The 13145-nt window shown below is 48.5% G+C and overlaps 1 protein-coding gene across 2 annotated transcripts in view; it reads right to left on the reverse strand.

Moving 5' to 3' along the window:
- Positions 1–13145, reverse strand: part of tmod2 (tropomodulin 2) — a 139170-nt gene that overhangs the window by 20804 nt on the left and 105221 nt on the right. The window lies entirely within an intron of this gene.

Below are 13145 nucleotides of genomic sequence, written 5' to 3' on the forward strand. Positions count from 1 at the left end.
GCCGTTCCCTTTCAAAACAAGTATACCGTTTTGGATGCTGTTGGGGGGGGGCATGACCTACCGGGGGAAGGCCCTAGCGGTCAGGTCTCTGGCACGGAGCCTGGCTCTGGGGCTCAGAAGGGAAGGGGGGAGAATAGAAAAGCAATAGTTGTAGGAGATTCAATGGTTAGGGGAATAGATAGGAGATTCTGTGGTCGCGAGCGAGACTCCCGGAAGGTATGTTGCCTCCCGGGTGCCAGGGCCAGGGATGTCTCGGATCGTGTCTTCAGGATCCTTAAGGGGGAGGGTGAGCAGCCAGAAGTCATGGTGCACATTGGTACCAACGACATAGGTAGGAAAAGGGGTGTGGAGGTAATAAACAAGTTTAGGGAGTTAGGCTGGAAGTTGAAAGCCAGGACAGACAGAGTTGTCATCTCTGGTTTGTTGCCGGTGCCACGTGATAGCGAGGCTAGGAATAGGGAGAGAGTGCAGTTGAACACGTGGCTGCAGGAATGGTGTAGGAGGGAGGGCTTCAGGTATTTGGATAATTGGAGCGCATTCTGGGGAAGGTGGGACCTGTACAAGCAGGACGGGTTGCATCTGAACCAGAGGGGCACCAATATCCTGGGAGGGAGGTTTGCTAGTACTCTTCGGGAGGGTTTAAACTAATTTGGCAGGGGAATGGGAACCGGATTTGTAGTCCAGCAACTAAGGTAGCCGATATTCAGGACGCCAAAGCATGTAATGAGGCAGTGGGGAAGGGAACACTGACAAAGGAGAGTATTTGCAGGCACGGAGATGGGTTGAAGTGTGTATACTTCAACGCAAGAAGCATCAGGAATAAGGTGGGTGAACTTAAGGCATGGATCGGTACTTGGGACTACGATGTGGTGGCCATCACAGAAACTTGGATAGAAGAGGGGCAGAAATGGTTGTTGGAGGTCCCTGGTTATAGATGTTTCAATAAGATTAGGGAGGGTGGTAAAAGAGGTGGGGGGGGGGGGGGTGGCATTATTAATTAGAGATAGTATAACAGCTGCAGAAAGGCAGTTCGAGGACTATCACCCTATTGAGGTAGTATGGGTTGAAGTCAGAAATAGGAAAGGAGCAGTCACCTTGTTAGGAGTTTTCTATTGGCCCCTCAATAGTAACAGAGATGTGGAGGAACAGATTGGGAAACAGATTTTGGAAAGGTGCAGAAGTCATAGGGTAGTAGTCATGGGCGACTTTAACTTCCCAAATATTGAGTGGAAACTCTTTAGATCAAATAGTTTGGATGGGGTGGTGTTTGTGCAGTGTGTCCAGGAAGCTTTTCTAACACAGTATGTAGATTGTCCGACCAGAGGAGGGGCAATATTGGATTTAGTACTGGGTAATGAACCAGGGCAAGTTATAGATTTGTTAGTGGGGGAGCATTTTGGAGATAGTGACCACAATTCTGTGACTTTCACTTTAGTAATGGAGAGGGATAGGTACGTGCAACAGGGCAAGGTTTACAATTGGGGGAAGGGTAAATACGATGTTGTCAGACAAGAATTGAAGTGCATAAGTTGGGAACATAGGCTGGCAGGGAAGGACACAAGTGAAATGTGGAACTTGTTCAAGGAACAGGTGCTACGTGTCCTTGATATGTATGTCCCTGTCAGGCAGGGAAGAGATGGTCGAGTGAGGGAACCATGGTTGACAAGAGAGGTTGAATGTCTTGTTAAGAGAAAAAAGGTGACTTATGTAAGGCTGAGGAAACAAGGTTCAGACAGGGCATTGGAGGGATACAAGATAGCCAGGAGGGAACTGAAGAAAAGGATTAGGAGAGCTAAGAGAGGGCATGAACAATCTTTGGCGGGTAGGATCAAGGAAAACCCCAAGGCCTTTTACACATATGTGAGAAATATGAGAATGACTCGAGCGAGGGTAGGTCCGATCAAGGACAGTAGCGGGAGATTGTGTATTGAGTCTGAAGAGATAGGAGAGGTCTTGAATGAGTATTTTTCTTCTGTATTTACAAATGAGAGGGGCGATATTGTTGGAGAGGACAGTGTGAAACAGATTGGTAAGCTCGAGGAAATACTTGTCAGGAAGGAAGATGTGTTGGGCATTTTGAAAAACTTGAGGATAGACAAGTCCCCCGGGCCTGACAGGATATATCCAAGGATTCTATGGGAAGCAAGAGATGAAATTGCAGAGCCGTTGGCAATGATCTTTTCGTCCTCACTGTCAACAGGGGTGGTACCAGGGGATTGGAGAGTGGCGAATGTCGTGCCCCTGTTCAAAAAAGGAACTAGGGATAACCCTGGGAATTACAGGCCAGTTAGTCTTACTTCGGTGGTAGGCAAAGTAATGGAAAGGGTACTGAAGGATAGGATTTCTGAGCATCTGGAAAGACACTGCTTGATTAGGGATAGTCAGCACGGATTTGTGAGGGGTAGGTCTTGCCTTACAAATCTTATTGAATTCTTTGAGGAGGTGACCAAGCATGTGGATGAAGGTAAAGCAGTGGATGTAGTGTACATGGATTTTAGTAAGGCATTTGATAAAGTTCCCCATGGTAGGCTTATGCAGAAAGTAAGGAGGCATGGGATAGTGGGAAATTTGGCCAGTTGGATAACGAACTGGCTAACCGATAGAAGTCAGAGAGTGGTGGTGGATGGCAAATATTCAGCCTGGATCCCAGTTACCAGTGGCGTACCGCAGGGATCAGTTCTGGGTCCTCTGCTGTTTGTGATTTTCATTAATGACTTGGATGAGGGAGTTGAAGGGTGGGTCAGTAAATTTGCAGACTATACGAAGATTGGTGGAGTTGTGGATAGTAAGGAGGGCTGTTGTAGGCTGCAAAGAGACATAGATAGGATGCAGAGCTGGGCTGAGAAGTGGCAGATGGAGTTTAACCCTGAAAAGTGTGAGGTTGTCCATTTTGGAAGGACTAATATTAATGCGGAATATAGGGTTAACGGTCGAGTTCTTGGCAATGTGGAGGAGCAGAGAGATCTTGGGGTCTATGTTCATACATCTTTGAAAGTTGCCACTCAAGTGGATAGAGCTGTGAAGAAGGCCTATGGTGTGCTCGCGTTCATTAACAGAGGGATTGAATTTAAGAGCCGTGAGGTGATGATGCAGCTGTACAAAACTTTGGTAAGGCCACATTTGGAGTACTGTGTACAGTTCTGGTCGCCTCATTTTAGGAAGGATGTGGAAGCTCTGGAAAAGGTGCAAAGAAGATTTACCAGGATGTTGCCTGGAATGGAGAGTAGGTCTTACGAGGAAAGGTTGAGGGTGCTAGGCCTTTTCTCATTAGAGCGTAGAAGGATGAGGGGCAACTTGATAGAGGTTTATAAGATGATCAGGGGAATAGATAGAGTAGACAGTCAGAGACTTTTTCCCCGGGTGGAACACACCATTACAAGGGGACATAAATTTAAGGTGAAAGGTGGAAGATATAGGAGGGATATCAGAGGTAGGTTCTTTACCCAGAGAGTAGTGGGGGCATGGAATGCACTGCCTGTGGAAGTAGTTGAGTCGGAAACATTCGGGACCTTCAAGCAGCTATTGGATAGGTACATGGATGACGGTAAAATGATATAGTGTAGATTTATTTGTTCTTAAGGGCAGCACGGTAGCATTGTGGATAGCGCAATTGCTTCACAGCTCCATGGTCCCAGGTTCGATTCCGGCTTGGGTCATTGTCTGTGCGGAGTCTGCACGTCCTCCCCGTGTCTGCGTGGGTTTCCTCCGGGTGCTCCGGTTTCCTCCCACAGTCCAAAGATGTGCGGGTTAGGTGAATTGGCCAATGATAAATTGCCCTTAATGTCCAAATTGCCCGTGGTGTTGGGTGGTGGTGTTGAGTTTGGGTATGGTGCTCTTTCCAAGAGCCGGTGCAGACTCAAAGGGCCGAATGGCCTCCTTCTGCACTGTAAATTCAATGATAATCTATGATTAATCTAGGACAAAGGTTCGGCACAACATCGTGGGCCGAAGGGCCTGTTCTGTGCTGTATTTTCTATGTTCTATATGTTCTATATCCTTACAGTCCGGTGTCTTGTACTGCTTGTGGCCCCAAGTGTGGTCTAACCAGGGCTTTGTATAGCTGAGGCACAAAAATAGAGGGCCACAGAGATCTGGGGATTGTAAAGCTGGAGAAGGTTACAGAAATAGGGAAAGCTGAGATTACGAAAGATTTGAAAACGCGGATGTTAGAATAGAGGTGCTGTGGGACTGAGAGCCAATATAGGTCAGTGAGCACAGGGGTGATCAGTGAGTGGTACCATGAGATTTGCTCCTTCCAAAAATCCTAAAAATTCTCATTACAACCCAGTACTCCACTGGCATTAAAGTGCTTTGTTTTGATTTCATTGAACTATATCTCATTCATATTTCACAGACTTGAAAGTTCTTCAGCTGTTAGTTTCCAATTCATTTCTCCATCTAGAAATGTTACAAACCAAATGTACATTAAAACGTTGAAGAAAGTGCCTTGAAAGGGTCTTTCAAATTGCTGTTGGGTACATAAAAACCTTTGCAATGCAAAATTATTTATATTGAACTAACAAAATTTAATTTAACATAGTTAGACGTTAAACTGGGCATGTTAATGCAGAGGGAAGAAATGTGTAGTCTTGTATTCCTTTATGCTAGCTTATACACCTGCACATCAAGAAAATCAAATAAAAAAAGACTTATTTGTAGATGAGAAACTGGAAAACACTAAACTCAGCACAAAAGCTAACTATTCAACATTTCATATGGTGTAGCAATGAGTGCATTGCAAAAGTACTCCACGGGCATTAAAGGGCTTTGGAATGACTGGAAAATATAGAAATTAGCAGGATTGAAAAAAGGAAAAATCAGGAAGTTCATGAAAGACCACAGCTGTCATAATAAAGATACCCACACAAAGGTTCCACAGCACAGAAGAACCGAAAGAGCTGGTTTTGTTTTTGTGGTATTATCAGGTACTACAGTACCCAAGAGGCCAAAGACCATTGGTTAAACCTAGGAGTTTACCATTGGCTGTTGGTATGTAGCTCCGCCTTGACAGGCGGGGTATAAGAACCGGTGCCGTCCCAGCAGCCCTCACTTTCTGTACCGAAGCTGCTGGGGAACAGTTCTAGTCGATTAAAGCCTTCAGTTATGTTCCAACCTTGTCTTTGAGTGTAATTGATCGTGCATCAATTTAATCGACTACACTTAAGCTGAAAGGATGCATCTCCGAATCAAGCCGGAGTGTCTACAACACAGCCCCCACGCGGAGAACTCGACGGCGATATTTAAGCACTGGCTGGCGTGCTTTACAGGCTACCTCGAGACGGTCGGAGGCACCCCCTCAGGAGAACAGAAACTGCCTCACCTGCACTCGAGAGTAAGCCCTGGGATGTTCACCCTCATTGAGGAGGCGGAGGACTTCGATGCTGCGATCGAACTGTTAAAAGGACATTATATCTGCCCTGTAAACCAGGTCTTCGCAGGTCACCTGCTTGCAACTAGACGGCAAAGCCCCGGGGAATCGTTGGAGGACTTCTACCGTGCGCTACTAGCGCTGGGCAGAAACTGTGGTTGCCCGTAAGTTTCGGGGAGCGAGCACACGGAACTTCTAATCCGGGATGCCTTCGTAGCAGGTATGAGCTCCTCAGAGATCCGCAAAAGACTCTTAGAAAAGGACACCCTGGGTCTGAGAGAGGCACGGGCCCTGGCAGGGTCTATGGATGTTGCCTCCAGAAACACGCAGTCCTATGCGCCCGACTGTGCGCCGGCCCCCTGGGTTGCATGGCATCCCGCAGCGGCAGCCCCACTGACCTTCCCAGTGTCCCTGCAGGCCTGCGCTGTATGACGGCCCACAAACTCCGTCGGGCCCCGCTGTTTCTTCTGCGGGCAGGCGAAGCATCTCCGCAAGCGCTGCCCGGCCCACACCTCCACCTGCAAAGGGTGCGGCAAGAAGGGCCATTTTGTGGAGGTCTGCCAGGCATGAGCCGTGGCCGCGGTCTCCAGACCGCCGCGGCAACCTTCCCTTTGGGCCCCACGCGGCCAGCACTCACTGCCACCCCCCTATCCTATGGCCACGTCCGACCCACGGGCGCGGCTATCTTGCCCCTTGGACACCACGCTGGACGGATGGGCGCCGCCATTTTGTCCATCCCCGCCGCCATGCCATTTTGTCCATCCCCGACCACCATGTGCGATCCATGCGAGACGCCATCTTGGATGGGGCCCCAGGCCCCCAGCACGGCCGACTTCACGCTGCCCGATCACAACCCGCAACTGCTCCATCTGGCCTCGGTGACGCTGGACCAAAATCGACCTCGGACACTCGCAACAGCAACGACGACGGTCTTCATCAACGGTCACGAGACGTCTTGCCTGATCGGCTCTTGGAGCACGGAGAGTTTTATACACCCCGACACGGTAAGGCACTGTTCACTTGTTACCCACCCTGTAAACCAAAGAATCTCCCTGGCCTCTGGGTCACACTCGGTGGAAATAAAGGGGTTCTGCCTAGCAGACCTCACTGGCCAAGGCAGGAAATTCAACAAGTTCCACCTTTATGTCTTGCCGCACCTCTGCACGGCTACACTCCTGGGGTTGGACTTCCAATGTAACTGGCAAAGCCTGACCTTCAAATTCGGTGGCCCTATACCGCCCCTTACTGTCTGCGGCCTTGCGGCCCTTAAGGTTGACCCGCCTTCCCTGTTTGCGAACCTCACCCCGGACTGCAAACCCGTCGCCACCAGGAAAAGATGGTACAGTGCTCAGGACCTTTGGTGTCACTAATGGGGTCTCGGTCATCCAACGCGAGATGAACCGAATGGTTGACCGGTACGGCTTACGCGCAACGTTCCCGTATCTTGATAACGTCACCATCTGCGGCTATGACCAGCAGGACCACAACACCAACCTCCGGAAATTTCTCCAGACCGCGAAAATCCTTAACTTAATGTATAATAAGGATAAATGTGTATTTAGCACCGCCCGCCTAGCCATCCTCGGCTAAGTGGTGCGAAATGGAGTTATAGGCCCCGACCCGGAATGCATGCGTCCCCTTATGGAATTCCCCCTCCCTCACTGCCCCAAGACCCTGAAGCGCTGCCTCGGGTTTTTCAGTTATTACGCACAGTGGGTCCCTAACTACGCAAAGCCCGACCCCTAATCCAGTCCACAACTTTCCCCCTGTCGACGGAGGCCTGCCAGGCCTTCTGCCGCATCAAAGCAGACATTGCAACGGCCACGATACGCGCCATCGACGAGTCCCTCCCCTTCCAGGTCGAGAGTGATTCGTCCGACGTAGCTCTGGCCGCCACCCTCAACCAAGCGGGCAGACCCGTGGTATTCTTTTCCCGTACCCTCCATGCTTCAGAAATTCGCCATTCCTCAGTCAAAAAAGAGGCGGAAGCCATAGTAGAAGCTGTGCGACATTGGAGGCATTACTTGGCCGGCAGGAGATTCACTCTCCTCACTGACCAACAGTCAGTGGCGTTCATGTTCGATAATGCACAGCGGGGCAAGATAAAGAACGACAAGATCTTACGGTGGAGGACAGAACTCTCCACATACAACTATGAGATCTTGTACCGTCCTGGGAAGCTAAACGAGCCTTCCGATGCTCTGTCCCGGAGCATGTGTGCCACCGCACAAGTGGACTGCCTCTGAGCCATCCACGAGGACCTCTGCCACCTGGGGGGTCACTCGTTTTTTCCACATCATTAAGACCCGCAACCTGCCCTACCCCATCGAGGAGGTCAGGACAGTCACCAGGGACTGCCAAATCTGCGCGCGGAGTGCAAACCGCACTTCTACCGGCCAGAGAGGGCGCACCAGATAAAGGCTTCCCATCCCTTTGAACACCTCAGCATGGACTTCAAAGGCCCCCTCCCCTCCACCGACCGCAACACGTATTTCCTGAACATGATTGACAAGTACTCCCGGTTCCCATTCGCCAACCCCTGCCCCGACATGACCGCAAACACCGTCATCAAGGCCCTCCAGGGTATCTTTACACGGTTCAGGTTCCCCGCGTACATACACAGTGAAGTGATAGGGTGTCCTCCTTTATGAGCGACGAACTGCGTCAATTCCTGCTCAGCAAGGGCATCGCCTCAAGCAGGATGACCAGTTGCAACCCCGGGGAAACGGACAGGTAGAGAGGGAGAACGGAACGGTCTGGAAGACCGTTCTACTGGCCCTACGGTCCAGGAATCTCCCAGTCTCTCGCTGGCAAGAAGTCCTCCCGGAGGCCCTCCACGCCATCCGGTCACTGCTCTATACAACTACCAATCAGACACCTCAAGAATGTCCCCTTGTCTTCCCCAGAAAGTCCTCCTCCGGGACCTCGCTCCCAACCTGGCTAGCAACACCCAGACCCATCCTGCTTCGGAAGCACGTGCGGGCGCACAAGACAGACCCGTTGGTCGAGAGGGTCCACCTGCTGCACGCTAACCCGCAGTACGCCTACGTGGCGTTCCCTGACGGCCGGCAAGATACAGTCTCCCTCCGGGACCTGGCACCCGCCAGAACCCCACGCGCACCCGAACCATTACCCCCCCCCGCCCCACAGCACCTCACTGGAGTGTCAGTCCTTCCGCCACTCCTGCCTAGGCCATCCCATCCACCGACGCCCCCTACAGGCGCCCCCCTCTCGGCCCAACCGTTGGCCCCACCAGCGCCGTCTAGGGGTGACGAAGCTGCCATGGAGGCCAACGCCACGCTCCCGGAGTCGCAGACGCCCAGGCCCCCCACCAGAATCACCACCGAAGCCCAGACGATCCAGGAGGACGACCAGGCCACCCGACCGACTGATTGTTTCACTGTAACTATAACCGTAAACGTACACTGAATGTATATATCTTCTACGCTTGTAAAATATTCTCGACAACTCTGTAAAGAGGTATCACGGTATCTCCGTATCTGATCATACCATGTAGATGCAAGTGTAACCACTGGCCACCACCCCCGCTGGACTCTTTTTTAACAGGGGGTGAATGTGGTATTATCAGGTATTACAGTACCCAAGAGGCCGAAGACCATTGGTTAAACCTAGGAGTTTACCATTGACTGTTGGTATGTAGCTCCGCCTTGACAGGCGGGGTATAAGAACCGGTGCCGTCCCAGCAGCCCTCACTTCCTGTACCGAAGCTGCTGGGGAACAGTACTAGGCGATTAAAGCCTTCAGTTATGTTCCAATCTCGTCTGAGTGTAATTGATCGTGCATCAGTTTTTAAAAGCAGGGGAAAGGCAAACTAAATGGCAAAAAGCAATATACTGTGGCTGCACTAGTGAATTGCAGCTATAGAACATCCATTCATTCAAAAAATATATATTTTTATTCCCCTTTTTCATGTTTTCTCCACAATTTACACCCAACAATAAACAATAATCAGTAACAAATGCAATGTCAATCCCCATATCAATAACGCTCCCATCCTCACACCAAACCCCAAACATTAGCCCGCATGTTAACATAAACAAATGACAAAAAGGAATCAGGAATCACCCATAGTCCCATTAACACATAGTCCCCCTCCCCACAACCCTTCCAGCCCCCCTCCCTTCTAATGTTTGATGTAATCCAATTCTCAAAAGTGCATAATGAATAACACCCATGAATTGTAGAACCCCTCCATCCTTCCCCCAGTTCAAATTTGACATTTTCAGGCGTCAAGAAGTCCAGCAGGTTCTCCCCACCACGCCAGGGCACAGGGTGGAGACATTGATCTCCACCCTAACAGGATCCGCCTTCGGGCAATCAACGAGGTGAAGGCTACAACATTTGCCTTCACAGCCATTTCCAACCCCGGCTGGTCCGGCACCCCGAATATGGCCTTCCGAGGGCCCGGGTCCAGTTTCACGTGCACCACTTTAGAGCTTACCCAAAAAACCTCCTTCCAGTAATCCTCCAGTTTTGGACAGGATCAAAACATATGAACATTGTTATGCGGGACCCGCCCCCCGCAACGTTCACACACATAAGAACACAAGAACGATGAGCAGGAGTAAGCCATCTGGCCCCTCGAGCCTGCTCCACCATTCAATGTGATCATGGCTGATCTTTTGTGCACTCAGCTCCACTTTCCAGCCCGAACACCATAACCCTTAATCCCTTTATTCTTCAAAAAACTATCTATCTTTATCTTAAAAACATTCAATGAAGGAGCCTCTACTGCTTCACTGGGCAAGGAATTCCATAGATTCACAACCCTTTGGGTGAAGATGTTCCTCCTAAACTCAGTCCTAAATCTACTTCCCCTTATTTTGAGGCTATGCCCCTAGTTCTGCTTTCACCCGCCAGTGGAAACAACCTGCCCGTATCTATCCTATCTATTCCCTTCATAATCTTAGATGTTTCTAGAAGATCCCCCCATATCTTTCTAAATTCCAACAAGTACAGTCCCAGTCTACTCAACCTCTCCTCGTAATCCAACCCCTTCAGCTCTGGGATTAACCTAGTGAATCTCCTCTGCACACCCTCCAGTGCCAGTACGTCCTTTCTCAAGTAAGGAGACCAAAACTGAACACAATACTCCAGGTGTGGCCTCACTAACACCTTATACAATTGCAGCATAACCTCCCTAGTCTTAAACTCCATCCCTCTAGCAATGAAGGACAAAATGCCATTTGCCTTCTTAATCACCTGTTGCACCTGTAAACCAACTTTTTGCGACTTGTGCACTAGCACACCCAGGTCTCTCTGCACAGCAGCATGTTTTAATATTTTATCATTTAAATAATAATCCCATTTGCTGTTATTCCTACCAAAGTGGATAACCTCACATTTGTCAACATTGTATTCCATCTGCCAGACCCTAGCCCATTCACTTAGCCTATCCAAATCCCTCTGCAGACTTCCAGTATCCTCTGCACTTTTTGCTTTACCACTTATCTTAGTGTCTTTTGCAAACTTGGGACACATTGCCCTTGGTCCCCAACTCCAAATCATCTATGTAAATTGTGAACAATTCTGGGGCCCATCACTGATCCCGGAGGGACACCACTAGCTACTGATTGCCAACCAGAGAAACACCCATTAATTCCCACTCTTTGCTTTCTATTAATTAACCAATCCTCTATCCATGCTACTACTTTCCCCTTAATGCCATGCATCTTTATCTTATGCAGCAACCTTTTGTGTGGCACCTTGTCAAAGGCTTTCTGGAAATCCAGATATACCACATCCATTGGCTCCCCGTTATCTACCGCACTGTTAATGTCCTCAAAAAATTCCACTAAATTCCACTGCCCTTTATGAACCCATGCTGCGTTTGCCCAATGGGACAATTTCCATCCAGATGCCTCGCTATTTCTTCCTTGATGATAGATTCCAGCATCTTCCCTACTACCGAAGTTAAGCTCATTGGCCTATAATTACCCACTTTCTGCCTACCTCCTTTTTTAAACAGTGGTGTCACGTTTGCTAATTTCCAATCCGCCAGGACCACACCGGAGTCTAGTGAATTTTGGTAAATTATCACGAGTGCATTTGCAATTTCCCTAGCCATCTCTTTTAGCACTCTGGGATACATTCCATCAGGGCCAGGAGACTGGTCTACCTTTAGCTCCATTAGCTTGCCCATCACTACCTCCTTAGTGATAACAATCCTCTCAAAGTCCTCACCTGTCATAGCCTCATTTCCATCAGTCACTGGCATGTTATTTGTGTCTTCCACTGTGAAGACCGACCCAAAAAACCGGTTCGGTTCCTCAGCCATTTCCTCATCTCCCATTATTAAATCTCCCTTCTCATCCTCTAAAGGACCAATATTTACCTTTGCCACTCTTTTTTGTTTTGTGTATTTGTAGAAACTTTTACTATCTGTTTTTATATTCTGAGCAAGTTTACTCTCATAATCTATCTTCCTCTTCTTTATAGCTTTTTTAGTAGCTTTCTGTTGCCCCCTAAAGATTTCCCAGTCCTCTAGTCTCCCACTGATCTTTGCTACTTTGTATGCTTTTTCCTTCAATTTGATACGCACCCTTATTTCCTTAGATATCCACTGTCGATTTTCCCTCTTTTTACCGTCCTTCCTTTTTGTTGGTATAAACCTTTGCTGAGCACTGGAAAAATCACTTGGAAGGTTCTCCACTGTTCCTCAACTGTTTCACCATAAAGTCTTTGCTCCCAGTCTACCTTAGCTAGTTCTTCTCTCATCCCATTGTAATCTCCCTTGTTTAAGCACAAAATTTTACCTTCTCACCCTCCACCTGTATTTTAAATTCCACCATATTGTGATCGCTCCTTCCGAGAGGATCCCTAACTATGAGATCATGAATCAATCCGGTCTCATTACACAGGACCAGATCTAGGACCGCTTGTTCCCTCATTGGTTCCATTACATACTGTTCTAGGAAACTATCGCGGATACATTCTATAAACTCCTCCTCACGGCTGCCTTGACCGACCTGGTTAAACCAATCGACATGTAGATTAAAATCCCCCATGAGAACTGCTGTACCATTTCTACATGCATCAGTTATTTCTTTGTTTATTGCCTGCCCCACCATAATGTTACTATTTGGTGGCCTATAGATTACTTCTATCAGTGACTTTTTCACTTTACTATTCCTGATTTCCACCCAAATGTATTCAATCTTCTCCTCCATAGCACCGATGTCATCCCTTACTGTTGCCCGGATGTCATCCTTAAATAACAGAGCTACACCACCTCCCTTACCATCCACTCTGTCCTTCCAAATAGTTTGATACCCGCGGATATTTAACTCCCAGTCATGACCATCCTTTAACCATGTTTCAGTAACGGCCACTAAATCATAGTCGCTCACGATGATTTGCGCCATCAACTCATTTACCTTATTCCGAATAGTACGAGCATTCAGGTAAAGTACACTTATGTTGGCTTTTTTTACCTCTGTTCTGAATCTTAACACCTCGATCAGTAACCTCTCCTAAGTTATATTTCCTCTTAACCTTTCTCCTAATTTTCCTTGTCGTTGAACCCATATCTTCATGTAACAACCTGCCGCGTTGTTTACCATTAATGTTTCACTTCCCGTTTTATTCCTTTTAGTATTCCTGGTCCTATTCACTGAGCTCCCCTCAGTCACTGTACCTTGTACTGACGCCCTTTTTGTTTTTTGACTATGGCTACTCTGCCTTACAGCCTTTTGTTTCTGTCCCTGGTTTACTACCTTCCAACTTCCTGTATCGGTTCCCATCATCTACCCCCTCA

The sequence above is a fragment of the Scyliorhinus torazame genome, chromosome 12 (assembly GCF_047496885.1).
Source record: "Scyliorhinus torazame isolate Kashiwa2021f chromosome 12, sScyTor2.1, whole genome shotgun sequence".
In the NCBI taxonomy this organism is placed as follows: Eukaryota; Metazoa; Chordata; class Chondrichthyes; order Carcharhiniformes; family Scyliorhinidae; genus Scyliorhinus; species Scyliorhinus torazame.